Source organism: Solanum pennellii, chromosome 10 (assembly GCF_001406875.1).
Source record: "Solanum pennellii chromosome 10, SPENNV200".
NCBI classification, from domain to species: domain Eukaryota; kingdom Viridiplantae; phylum Streptophyta; class Magnoliopsida; order Solanales; family Solanaceae; genus Solanum; species Solanum pennellii.
The window spans coordinates 12,854,277-12,869,465 of record NC_028646.1 but is presented as its reverse complement, the minus strand read 5'-3'; the positions used below and the strand labels follow the sequence as shown (position 1 = coordinate 12,869,465).

At 31.7% G+C, this 15,189-nt stretch overlaps 1 pseudogene; it reads left to right on the top strand.

Moving 5' to 3' along the window:
- The first annotated feature begins 46 nt into the window (after positions 1-46).
- Positions 47-12,398, top strand: LOC107001081 (annotated as a pseudogene).
- Positions 12,399-15,189: the final 2,791 nt, after the last annotated feature.

Genomic DNA, 15,189 nt, shown 5'->3' with positions numbered 1-15,189 from the left:
AACTACGGTTCTTCATGTATCTCCCTCTTTCTCTCAAAATTGATCAATGACTGATCTTGACTTTGCCTACTTTGGTTCCAAACTTTTGAGAGAAGTCCTATTGAAACTACTTAATAAATCCTCAATTCGATTCACAGTTGTTTGCAAATCATGGCATTCACTTATCACCAATTTTTATTTCATCTCCGCTCACCTCACCCAAACCCCACATTCCAACACCTTTATTGTTAGGCGTTACATCAGAACTCGTAAAATAGAGCATTATTTGTTGTTTCAAGAATCTAAGAATCGACCCTTTTCCTTGGATTTTACATCGGAACATAATTTCCTTTTCAAATGCCAACACGGGTAATTCAAAATTATTGGCAATTTCAATGACTTCACATGTTTGTTTGATGATTTGCTTGGTTAATTGCGAAGTCTTGTTCTATGGAACCCTTCAATTCATAAGTTTATAAGTATACCTATGTCTTCAATTAAGCCTCAGTCACCTCATATGTTTGTTCTTTGATTTGGTGTTGATTTGCCTTAGACTGATGACTATAAGTTGGTTAGACTTATGTATCATACAAATACAGTGTTCGGGTATAATGATCCTTCTAAGATTGAAATTTATTCACTTAATAGTGGGGTTTGGAGGAGAGTGGTAGGAGTTCAGATTAAGCATTGCATGGTGGATGCTAAGTGGTCTCAGACTTTTGTCAATGGAGTCGAAAATTGGATTGGTTATGATATGGTTGTGTAATTCAGAGTTTAGTTATGCCATTTAGTATAGCGGATGAGGTGTTTGAGAAGATTATGTTGTTGGATGCTTTAGCTAGTGTAACTCCAAAAATTTATCGATTATGTTGTTTGAGAAATTACGTGTTGTTGTTAATTATTGGAGGGATATAGATGACGCTTAATGTGAAGTATGGGTGATAAAGGTGTTGGGATTTAAAGGTGTGAACATGAAATGAAGGGTGTTGACTCTCTTGAAGGGTTGTAACTATGACGAAGGGTTGTGAACTTTATAAAATGATGTGTTCTTTCCAAAGGATTGTGACTGTTTGAAAGGTGCTTTATTGAAAGTGTTGTGACCTTTTTGAAATGTTTTCTTCTTTACAAAAAGTTGTGACCTTTACCCTTTGTTGGCTATAATAGAGATGTTTATATCATTTTTTTGCATCGAATTCTTCCTTTCTTATGCATACATTTCTTAAAACAAAGTCGATCGATCATATCTGTGTGTGTGATATGTTGCTGTCATTTTGAGTTCGTTGAAATTATCGAAGTTTGAGATATCGCTATTTCTTTAATGGTTAATCCGTTTTATTTTGAGAGGAATTAATCTGCAACCTCGAATACTTGAGGGGATTAAATTTTTTAAGGACACAGTGGGTTCTGTGGACTCGGATAGTTCTTTGTGTGTTCCTCTTCATCTTTTATTATTTTTGGTTTGCTAATATGAATACAAGACAACAAGCTTAAGAAATTTAAATATTGATAGAATTTTCTGTGGTAAGAAAATTACTTTTATTTTCTCTTTTTTTTTGTTGGAAAAAAAAGAAGAACAAAAGAGAATTATATTATCACATGATAAAAGAGATTTGGGATGAATTAGTACTACTTTAATAAGTTCGAGTATATTTTCTGTAGTATGGTTTTCTTGGATGGGTAAGATTTTTCTTTATTTTCTTCCCAAGTGCATCGAAGCAATTCACCCCTTCAGTTTTCTTTTCAATAAGAAAAGTTATTCTATGCATAAATGTTAAGATATTCACTTTAAATTTTTTTTCTATATTCTTGATTTAATATAACTATGAGAAGTAGTAAATGAACAATTGTTGTCTCCTAACAATATTTGAACATGAGTTTAGTTTCTTGTTGAAATTAATTGTCCTTTTGAGAAAAATAGAAATATGATGGAAACTGAGAAAAGGAAAAAAAAATTAGCAAGGAAAGTGACTTGCATGAAATTATTGCTGACATACAGAATATGATTCAATGAGAGTAAAAATCAGAGTCTATCTATATTTCCCTTGATTATTTTTTTCCTATCCTGTATAAGTTATGAGAATTATTTTATAAACGTTAGGATAGATGGTCATTATGTGATGACCTCATAATATATGTTTATTAGTACTAATATATATTCTGTTTAAAGGGGAAAATTTTTTTGTAGTTTTCTACTCCATGTGAAATTTGATTGTGCTTGACTTTTGAAGGATAAAATATTTTGATTTTTTTTGCTCCTTCAGTTTGAAGAATATAAGAACTTCACAAACAAATTAGGTAGTGCATTGGTTTGAAGAGTTCACCAATTTGTTAAATACTCTGTTTGAATAAATATCTGAATTGAAGAGTACAAAATCTTTGTCAGGAATATTAAGGATAAATGATTTAATAAAGATAAAATCTTCATCGTTAGATAGAAACAGTGTTCTATTTGACGTTTCTAGATATTAAAACCTTTTTGGTTTACTACTCTGTCTAAATGTGAAACCTATTCGAAGAATATAAAAATTTCAATAGGTTTTCCTTTTAGGAAAAGATTTTGGATTTACTAATCCTTTTTCTAGTAGGAAAAGGTTTAGGACTCTATAAATAGATACATGTTCCTTCTAACTTAATCAGCATTCACAATGTAGTCTTAAAGACTTTGAGAGTTTTGGTTAGGGGAAGAATTTATGGGTTACAAGCTTGATACTTGTGTGAGCCTTCCATATATTCCGAGTGAATTGGTTGAGGTTGTTTTCCTTTGTATTTTGTACTCTCATATTTATAGTGGATTGCTCATCTCCTTTGTGGACGTAGGTCGATTGACCGAACCATGTTAAATCTTTGTGTCTTTTGGTATATTTCTCGTTGTCTTCTTACTCGTGGTCTTTTGAGGTTTCCATTGCTAGCTTCCACATTTACACCTGCTTATTTTCGGTCCTAATAAGTGGTATCAGCGCCAGATTCAATGATGGAGTCATGTTCAATGGTTCGATAATCGATGATTGAACCAGGTTAGAAAGAGGTGTTCATCTTGGCGGGTGTAGTTCTAGCCGCAACCTTTTTGACAGTAATGAAGATTGTTATTGGAGAAATTGTTTCAGAGAGGTTCTCTCTGTTGATACATAAATTTTGCAAAGGAGATTATGGAGAGGAGAAACAAGTTGTTGAAGATTAAGTGAAGAAGGTGGACAAATTTATTTTGTCAGAAATTCAGGCCAAGGGGGAGATTTGTTGGGTTTTATTTGCCCTAAATTTCTTACCATAAATAGGTTTTCCTTTTAGGAAAAGGTTTTGGATTGACTAATCCTTTTCTTGTAGGAAAAGGTTTAGGACTCTATAAATAGAGGCATGTTCCTTCTAACTTAATCAGCATTCACAATGTAGTCTTAAGGACTTTGAGAGTTTTGGTTAGGGAGAGAATTTATGGGTCACAAGCTTGATACGTTATCACTTGTGTGAACCTCCCATGTATTCCGAGTGAATTGGTTGAGGTTGTTTCCCTCTGTATTTTGTACTCTCATATTTATAGTGGATTGCTCATCTCCTTTGTGGACGTAGGTCGATTGACCGAACCACGTTAAATCTTTGTGTCTTTTGGTATATTTCTCGTTGTCTTCTTACTCGTGGTCTTTCGAGGTTTGCATTGCTAACTTCCACATTTACACCTGCTTATTTTCGGTCCTAACACATTCTGTTAACGATTAGAAGAGTATAAAAAGTTCATCGTTAAACTAGAAACAAGTTGTATGAAGATTGAATATTTATTGTTAGTATTCTAAATACTAAGTGATCTGTCTAATTGTGACAAAAAAAAAAGGAAAAATAAACACCAGTGACATACAATTAGTAATTTTTGTGCCTACAATGAGTGTTTATATGGATTAAATCTCTAAAAGAAGGTTTCGTGTTGCCAATGTGTATTTGGATGGTATACAATATGAAAGCAGGAGAAAAATATGTGGAAAATAATTTAACATACTTGAAAAATATTTTTGAAAACATATTTAAAATGTGGGGGTTCTTTACTTGTGATAAAGACAAAATTAGACGTACTATCTAATTTAAATTTCAAAGTACAAGATATGAAATTTGATGACATTCTTGTATTATGTTATACTTACTAATTTTTTGGAGTATATTTGATATTCTGGTCTTTGAGTCTCTCTTTACTAGTGTATATAATATGACTAGTATAAAACCACAAGATTATATTACTCGTTCAAAAGAATTGTATTTTTTTATGAAAAAGTTTCACTTAAAATATTGTGATTTTCATGAAAAGAAATGTCTATTTAAATATTTTTTGCTTATAGACATGAACTCTGGTGAAAAATGATTCGTTATGCTTGTGTTGTCAAATAGACATTTGGGTCGTATAGCCCTTATTGTGCTGATGAGACTAACCGAACCAGCGAACCAAATCAAACAAAAAAAAATGACTTGTGGTTTTGTTTGGTTGGTTTGGCGGTTGAAAAAAGCCCGACCACTCTTGGTTTAGTTTGGTATTAAAAAAAAAGTCAAATTGAACCCAATCAAACTGATATATATATATATATATATATATATAGTTAGTTAGTTAGTTAGTTAGTTAGTTAGTTTATAGTTTTCAATGTTTATGTATTTTATTTCAAATTTTAGCTTGTAAAACTTGTAAATATTTATTTTGTATTAAGACCCGAAGTTACAATTATATTGTTATAGTTTTTCAAATTCGAAGTTAACAATTTACTTTGTAAAATATTTTGTTTTGTATTCAGTTTTTCTCTAACCTTTAATCTTATTAATTTAATTTAATGAACGTTGATACTTCAAAAAAAAATATTTTGTACTCATGTGAAATTTATCATCTTTTTGAAATTTTCTATTCATTTAATATTTTTTAAGTTTATCTTATCACACAGGTAAGTGAAAAATATTTGGTCTCTTTTTCAAAAACCGTACAGTTGTAAAAAATGAAAAAATAAAAAAAAATTCGAAAGAACAGGCTAAAGCGTAAAAAGAAAAAAATCAACTTTATGTGATTTAATTTGATTTTTAAATTTAATAAACCAACATATTTGGTTTAGTTTTTTAAATGAAAAAAACAAACCAAACCAACCTATGTACACCCCTAACTATAGTCATCGGTAATTCTATAACAAATTGAATGTTATGGAAAAGTCCTTCTGAAAAGGACATATGACAATGTGTTGACTCTAAAACAATGTCTGTATTTGAGAAATTTATAAAAAATTAAAGAACAAAATATTTATGGGAAAAGGTTACCTCAAAGAATGTCTTTTCAAATTTAGTATTTCTATTTGTTCTTACTTGCTTGAATCAAATTGTTTGTGACACAAAAGCTCGGGCATGTCTATTAGTAAACCTTGCAAAAACTAATCAACTTAGATGTTTACCTAAATTCTAGTGCAATAAATCGAAATGTCCAGCATGTGTTGTTGAAAGAAATTTTAATACCTTAGAATTGATTTACACTGACATTTGTGATATGAAGTCAATACCATCTCGTGGTAAGAAAAAGTGTTTTGTAACTTTTATTGACAATTGCACTAGATATTGTTATATTTATTTGCTGAATGTTAAGGATGAAGCAATAGAAACATATATGCAATATAAAACTGAAGTTGAAAATCAGTTAGATAAAAAAATTGTCATGATTAGATAGATGTGGAGAATATGAATCTTCTTTTGCAGAAATGTATTCGGAAAATGGAATCATCCATCAAATTACTGAACATTCTCACTTCAATCTAATGAATTGTTGAATGGAAAAAACGAACTTTGAAGGAAATGTTGAATGTTCTATTTCTAAGTTTAGGTTTACCACATAAAAAAAATTGTGTGTGTGTGTGGGGGGGGGGTGCTATCATTATAGCAAATGAGAACAACAAAAAGTTTTTCTGTTCAGAAAGAGAGAAACAAAAAGTTTTGTTCGTTAGTAAAGTGAGTAACAAATAAAAAAACAAAAACGTTTGTTTGTTAAGAAAGGGAGCAACAAAAATTTGTGTTTGTTCAGGATTGTTGTATCCTGATAGAGAATTGCTTGTCCTCCCTTAAAGTATATACAAGCAATAACTCTTGAAAGATAGTGATCTAACAATTTCCAATACAGTTTATTTCATAAATGGAGAGTAGGGAACTATCGAATAGTTAAGTGAACAGTCTAAACGACCTTGGAAAGAACCAAAGGAGAATGAACTTGATAAAGAGATTTAGAGGCGTAGTAAATGTCAATGGACAAATTACTTTCTCCGAGTTTGATTTTGTAACATTTCCTCTTGAAGATGTGTCTCATATATTCTAAAAGTTATGTCCTTTGTGGACTCATTCTCTTTTTAAAATGGCTGCCAATAGTAAGATAGATTCAATCTTGATCAATCATATTTGAGAAATAAATTTTTGGGTTCAAAGTGGATCTACAAAAGAAAAAGAAAGTTGATGAAACTATTGACAAATACAAAGCAAGATTTGTGATCATAGGCTTTAGACAATAAGAAAACCTTGTTTGACACATAATATTCACTAACTAGAATTACATCAATTTAGATGTTGATTGCCCTAGTTGCGGTATATTGCCTTCATATTCGTCAAAATGGATGTGAAAACAGTTTTTTATATGGGAAATTAAAGGAAGAAAGTTACATGGAATAACCCGAGGGCTTTGTTGTTCTTGAAGAAAAGAAAGTCTGTAAACTTGTTAAGTCACTCTTGGACTAAGAACAAGCGCCCAAATAATGACATGCGATGATTGACAAAACTATGTTGGCAAATGAATTCAAGATTAATGAATGTGATAAATGTTTTTACATTAAAGACACTCCAAATCACAAGGTCATTGTTTGTTTTTATGTTGATTACATGTAAATCATCGAAAGAGATATTTCTGACATAAATGCTACTAAGCGTATGCTAGAAAGTAACTTCGATATGAAAGATGTTGAAGTTACTGATGTGATTGAAAATTTACTTGACAAGTTCAAGCATTTGGATTTCAATATTGTCAAAGACACCAATAAATGTGAGATTTGTACTTCAAAGGAATGAAGGCAAAAGTGACTCACAATTAGATTGTACTAGATTATTGAGAAGTATGATATATATCATGAAGTCATGTGCTATATATTAGTAAACTGAGTCAGTTCATGACTAATCTCAATCAAACTCATTGGATGACAATAAAAATAGTTTTGGAGTATCTAAAACATACGTAGAAAACTATTGCTTTGCATTATAACTAATATTCAACAATGTTGAAACAATATAGTGATGCAAATTGAAACACCAGGTCAAATGAAGCAAAATCCACGAGTGGATATGTATTTACTCTTGGTGGATGAGCAGTCTCTTGGAAATCTTCCAAACACAAATGTATCGCTCGCTCTTCTATGAAATTTGAGTTTATTCTAGATAAGGCCAATGAAGAAGTTGAATGACTCCAAAAAAATTTGAAAGATTTTTGGCCCAAACCTTTTAGCTCCAGTATGCATAAACTGTGAGACTTAATTTACAGTAAGTAGGGTATGGAACATGATGTATAACAGAAAGACTCATCATATATGACGTAGACATAATATCGTTATAGAACTACTCTCTAGTTGAATTATCATAATTGACTATGTAGAGTCAAAAAATAATGTGTCGGATCCACTCATAAAAGGCCTAACTAGAGAGGGAGTTGATAGATTATCAAAGGGAATGGGACTATGGACGAGGACAAGTCATTGTGGCGGTAACTCTACCTAGAAGACTAGAGATCCCAAGATCTAGGTTCAAGGAGATCAAACAAAGTCATTAATGACGGTTCAACATTGTTAAAATATTTTTTATGGTCCATTCTTATGATAAGACAATGTTCAGTGACAAGGATAAAAACATTAGGACTTTTTAATGGTTTCTAAGTTTGATACAGGATATATCAAATAGTGTATCTACGGGATAAAACATTTATAAATCACCTATGTAAATGTGAAGTGTAAGCCGCTTCAAGAAGAATTCGTTAAGGTCAGTTCCTTACGCACTTATAAACCAAGACGTGTTTATGGCTAAAACGAACAAAACAATGAGAACCAAAAATAATTCAAGGGATGATTGTGTGACTTATGTTATCTAGGTATACACCAAATCACGACGGTTCAAACATATCAAATCTACTGATTGACCGAGTATATCCGATATGTGTTCACTATGGAAAGTTCAAAGGGAAACCCACTTATCCAGATGCAATCAATCCTTACTTACGAATCACACAATTTTTCACTCTTATGTTTGAACAATAGTCATTCCCTATTCATGTGGGGGATTGTTGGGTTTTAAAGGTGTGAACATTAAATGAAGAGTGTTGACTCTCCTGAAGGGTTGTGACTATGCCGAAGGGTTGTGACCTTTATAGAATAATGTGTTCTTTCTAAAGGATTGAGACAGTTTGAAAGGTTGTGCTTTTTCGAAAGTGTTGTGATCTTTCTGAAATGTTTTCTTCTTTCCAAAGAGTTGTGACCTTTACCCTTTGTTGACTATAATAGATATGTTTCTTTCATTTTCTGCATCGAATTTTTTCCTTCTTATGCATACATTTCTTAAAAACAAAATCGATCGATCGTATCTGTGTGTATGATATGTTGCTATCATTTTGAGTTCGTTGAAATTATCGAAGTTTAAGGTACCACTACTTCTTTAATGGTTAATCCATTTTATCTTAGGAGGAATTAATCTGCAACCTCGAGTACTTTAGGGGATTAAATTTCTTAAGGACACACAATGAGTTCTGCGGACTCGAATAGTTCTTTGTGTTTTTCTCTTTGTCTTTTATTATTTCTGATTTGCTAATCTGAATACAGGAGACAATAGAAGGAGTATGGAGTGTTGGAATCTTGGAGTAGATACAATGTATAAATTTGGTTGCAAATATGGAGAAAGTTGTTGGATTTAAGAACAACGATTACATTTTGTTTTCAACTAGGAGGAATGATCTGATTTCTTATGATTCAAATAATGGACGAATACAAATCTTGCTATTCAAGGGATCTCTCACTTGTTGTATGTTCATAATTAGAGGGAATCACTTATTTTCCCTAAATGGAACAATGTTAATTCGAGTGGCTTCTTTGGAGGAATGAAGGTTTATCGATATAATGAGTAGCTGGACTACATAATTTATGAATACAATAATAAAGAATGTGATCAAAAGGTAGGGTATTTCACCAAAGTTCGTGGTAGTTTCAAGGTAGTGGAAGTGAAAGATGTTCTTATCTAATTTGGTATTTGATAATTATAATGTTCTAAATGTTGAACTTTTTCCATTTACTTGTATTCCATTATATGTTCTCTTTGATGTATTTTTAATTTAACTGTCATTATTCCTTATTTTTATCAATTGAATTTTATATTATCTTCTTGTAGTTACTGTGATGTTACAATCTGATCGGTTTCATTGTTTTTGTTTTTTTGAGCTATATATGGCTAATCCTTTCAAGGTTTTCAAATCTGGCAGTAAGGTGTTTTGTGTCTCATCAACTGCACTGGTCTAACTATTTGACTGAATATGCAGTTATGCACATTATTACCATTTCATTGCTTTTAGTGTGATTTGAATATTATGTGATGAAGTAAATGCATAATGTCTAATTTAGCTCAACCCACACTAGTTAGTCTTTTTTACACAGCCAAATGCATATTCTTCACTTTGTAAACCAAGTAGTAAGGTAGTATAAAAGCTAAAGAGAGAGGCTTGTAAATAGCAATATTGCAAAGGACCAAAATTTTTAAGGATCTATACAAAACGAGAAGGGATAGTTCTCCTTATCTTCTTGATAACATTCGAGTATGGTGTCACCCATTGAGCTCCTAATAAATTGAAAAATAAAATAAAATCTCATTGAACTAGGCTGATCTCTAGAAGATTGCTTTTGATTTTGTTGTATCATAACTTGTGTTCCATTTCTGTATCAAAGTAAAATATTTTGTTGCATATTTTCAAGCATATATGTTACAGAGTCAGATGTTGCGTTCCATAACATGATCTCATATATCACATTTTTTGTTGTTTTTGGAGAGATGATCATCACCTATGTTAGATAAACATTGTCCAACCACATCAGATCTAATTCTTTCAGATTTTTTTATATTTAAAATAGTTTCAAGGGAGTCCTTAAATGCTTCAATTATACAACAAAAAATCGTTGTTACAGGACATTCACTTAGTCACTTCTTTAATTTCGCAATTTTGGGAATGCACGATAACATATATCTCAATTTTGTTATAAATACTCAATATAGTAGCTTCTTCGATATTATTCAAACAACATAGTTCGAAAATTGCTTGAGGGTATTCTGATTCAACTGATGTTGAATGAATGTTAAGTTCAATTAACATAATGATGCTACTCTTCGTTGTATATCGATCGGATGTTTTCAGAACAATCCAAACTGGAAAGACTTGATTCTTTTCTGCTGCCACTGATACCTCACATCTAGGTCTCAATGAATGTGAATATACATATATATTAATGGTTGAATTCTTCGACGATGACTCCTAGAAGATCCAACTTGATTACAAATACAATTCACATAAGACGAATATATAATCATAATCGAATTGCAATTAGGAGTGTGCATCGGTCGGTTATGTTCGGTTTTATATATTACAGATTTAGGTTATTGGTTTTTAAATACACTAAATCAATAATCAAACTAGTAAGATGTTTTTATCGGTTTTAAGTCGTTAACGGTTCGTTTTTTGGTTTAACCAATTAGAAAATGTTCATAAAATAAATATATGACTTCCAACATTTTATCGTGACAAAAAGATAATATTATTTATTTAATGTTCATAAAATATAAACAATAGTAACTAACATGAAAAAATATATATAAGTGCAACACAAATAAAAGAACTAGGACAATACTGTGAATTGAAAGTTAAATGACAAAGGTAGTAACCAATAAGGTACTGATATTAATATTTATGTAGGGTTAAAATAGTAAATTACTATAGTCTTAGTGGGTTATGTGCTTACCCAGTAAAATAATATTAAAAACCCAAAACTGAATCGCTAATCCGTGAATTTTTTATAAAATTATTAAAAACTCGTTAATCCAATAACTAAATAACAATAAATGAATAATATTTGGGATAAGGCACAAGTACCCCTTAGACTATGATCGAAATTCTAGAGACACGCCTTAACTAAACTAAGGTCCTATTACCTTACATGGCACACTCAGTGACTCCATGTAGTTGAGGCGCATGGGAGATATTTGAATGTTACATAAGCCAAAACAATGTACAAGATTACAAAAAAAAAATGGGTTCAGGGGGTAATGAAACTTTAGTTTAGTTAATATGTGTCTCTGACATTTTAGACATAGTCATCTAAGGGGTACTTATGTCTTATCCCATAATATTTTTTAAAATTTGATCTTTTGATCAGTTCAATTTGTGCACGCTCCTAACTACTGCAAATAGATAACATAACGACTCCGCGTTAAAATATAATGCATACTTGTGTTGAGAATTGTTGCGAATATAATTTTATGAAATATATTTTAATAATAACAACAACATAGAAACAAATCTCATGTGCAGGGAAGACACTCAAAGGAGCAGCAATGAAGAGTTATCATCTACAATGCAAGGAAGTAAACTAAGATAAGGAAATGAAATCATCTGAAAGAAAGAAAAAAAGATTTGCTGTGACTTGTGATTTTGTGATCAATCAACAAATCACCTCTAAATCAAAAAAGGAAAGATAGTACTAAGATTTGATAATCAAAACCAAGATTTAGATGGAGGATTAAGACTCGAAGAATAGCAAATACTCTGTATAAGGCATACATAAATTTCATATTGACGGTCGAAAAGAAAACAATCACACAAACATATCTTATATGGACATGTATACTCAATCAAGAAATTAATATGAATCCTGAATCCTAAATTGAAATAAACGCCCTTGGATTTTCTTAGTAAAGCTAAAAGCAGTTCAGTAAAGCCCGTTATTAAAGTTAGCCTTACCAAATGAAATAGTTACACATTTCACATGAGCTTGTATATTGTCTCTTTGCATACACACAGAGTATTAAAGTATTTCCAAATGCACAGACTTGACATCCATGTTTTAAAAAACTTTTCTTTATATTGCATTTGTTTTATGCCGTTTCATATTGAAATGCGTTCGGTTTAGTTTGAGTTGAGCCAGGTAAGTTCTTCAGTTTCTTTCAAACTTATGTCTTGTTTTAGAATTCACCTTGCATACTCGTACATTCAATGTACTGACGCCATTTGGTCTGCATATTTTATGATGCAGATACAGGTAACTAGGATCAGAATACTGCGCTTCGTTGATCCAGTTGAGCATTCAGAGTTTTATGGTAAGCCTCCTTGCCTTCTGGAGGATCCCTTTTATCGCTTTCAGTATTAGTTAGTTCATTAGGATGCCGTGGGTCTTATCCCAACTTCCATCTCAATTATTTTAGAGGCTTCATAGACAATCAGATGTTAGTTCATTCGTCATTATCTTGTTATTGACTTATTTTCATATTTGAGTTGCCATTTTTGCTAAGTTAAATGTTTATTTCTGAATTATTATGAGTTTACTTTTGAGACTTTTGAACTATCTTGTGCTTGAATTCTCTTCTTCTTGCTTAAAAGTCTTCCGCTAAATAAGTAAGTCATGCCTAGGGTTCGCTTGGGGCCACCAATGGTTATCGTGTGTTAGTCCCGCCTATGGTGTAGGCTCAAGGCATGACAACATGATCCCTATGCTTCATTCCTAGACCCTTTCTACAATAGGCGTCGACTACCCATGAAGTTGTTTACGAGTTGTAGATGGTGGTCATGGTTACTCTACAGCAACTCGACTTTCATCATATGGGATCTATGAGTGGACCATATGGTTCGTAGAAGTTAGTACGGATCGTAGATGCCCTCTCGTAGACGGTCCTTCCATTTTTTAAGAAGGGATATTTTAGTCTTTTCCCCCATTTAAGCCTAAGCTTCAACGGTTTTATACATAATTAAGGTCCTTTTCAATATAGTTCAACCCTATCTTTTTCGTAATCACTCCTAAGACTTAGAGCAAGGATTCAAGAAGAAAAAACTAGGGTTTCAAGAATCTTCTTCAAGAATCATGATCTTTTCGGAATGTAAGACTGTTTATAGTGTTGGACTAAGTTGAACCTTATTCCCTACATCTAAATTCAGTAAGAATAAATTCTAGGGTTTTACCTAAGTTCCATGAATCTTGAATTTGCTACAATACTGTGTATTCTGAGTTCGAATCATTGTTCATGTCTATTTTATCACAAGCAATCCTATTTTAGTTGAGGATCACTTAGGACATTTGCATAATTATTTTTGAGCGTGGATTTTGCAATTAAAGTATAATTATTTTACCAAATCATTTAAGAAGAGCTTTAAGTGAACACCAACGGTTCCAAGTACATTCATTTGTTTTGAAAGGCTTTACTAATTTAAGAAAAACATAAGAGTTTCAAAAGCATTTTCAGTCCATTAAAGTAAAAGATCAGTATATGCTTAAAGAATTACCTGAGTATTATCTCAATCCAGATATTATATGAGCATAATTTCGTATTTTTGAGTAGTAATGCGCACCGAATTGGGTAGGAGTTAAGACAACTCAAAACCTATAAACTATGTAGTGAGCGTAGGATAGGATCGTACCGTTAATTCGGGCGACTCCTCACTAGCCTCATTGAGGGCTTTTTAGTTGGATCCATATGTTTAGTTATGTCTTATACTCTAACAAGGTATAGTACAGTTCTGATAATGCGGGCAAGACATTGTATCATCACGGGGCTTAGAAACTCCCCAAGAAAAGTAAAGTATACTCCCCTCCGTCCACAATTGTTTGGCAGGTATACTAAAAATAGATGTCCAAAATTAATTGTCAATTTAAATATTCAAAAAATAATTGGTTACTTTTTTCCAAATTTGCTCTTAATGATAGTGTAGTTCAATTAAAAAGATATGTAGACTTTTGATATTCTTGATATAGTTGGGTTATATTAGTCAAATTACATCTTATATTAAATTTTCCTTGAGGGGTGTGCATGACCTTAACATGACAAACAATTATGGACGGATGGAGTATTATTTTAGTATTTGCTATCATTGCATATCTTATTGTGAAGCTTTTAATGATTTTATTTCATCTTTATGCTTTACTTTAGTTACGTGATTTTCAATCTTCCATCTAGTTCAATTATTTGTTTCATTCAACTTTATTACATACTTTAAATTTCATATACTGAGTCATTTGACGTCGCATCATTTACATGCAGATACAAATATTCAGAATCATTAACAGACGCTTTGTTGAGATCAGATCATTATTTTCCCCACATCACCTAATCGATCACCTTGAGACATTTTTCCCCCATCAATAAGCAACATTTATTTTCTTTATGCCCTAAATATTTGTAATGAGTGTAATACAGTGGAGGATTATAAGACAATTTTATGATAATGTCCAATAATTTAGCCCGATTCTTTCTCCAAAAACTATAGTCTTACACAATTTGAATGATTACCTAATATGTCTAGGATTATCTTAATCCTAGTGGTACTTGACCTGGTTTGATCTTGTGTTTGCTTTATCCACCACAATAGGCTTTCTTAACAATGTCGCAATCGATAATAAGGACCTCCTCACAAAGAGACTTATAGATAACTTGACAATGAAATACATACCCAGACATTAGGTGTTTCCTCCTTAGGATTGAATTGATGTCGTTCTAAACAAATATCGTTTGCCATTAAAATTAAAATATTCATAAGAATTTGATAAAACCTGTACAAAGTCCTTATATAAATCAAACATGACAAAAATCAAATTGTCCGATATTATAATTTCTTCTAACATCAAATTGCTTTGGTAAAAGCTCTCACAACTTTGGTAACATTATTTTGTCATAAGCAAATTTAATAATCACTACTTGATGTAAACCTTGTTTCCTAGCAAACTACCCCTTTTTTTCATAGTAAATCTCATAGTAGTTTCTCCATGAATAAACTCAATGAATTTTAATACGATTTTTAGTAGATATTGGATCATTTGATAAAAAGAGTGTGTGTACTAGGGTTTCCATTTGTCTCTCCCACAGACAGAGACAGAGACGGAGAAAGGGCGAAGTAACCATGGTTGTTATACAAGTAGCCATATATAGAGGAAAAAGAGAAGGGGGGAGGGG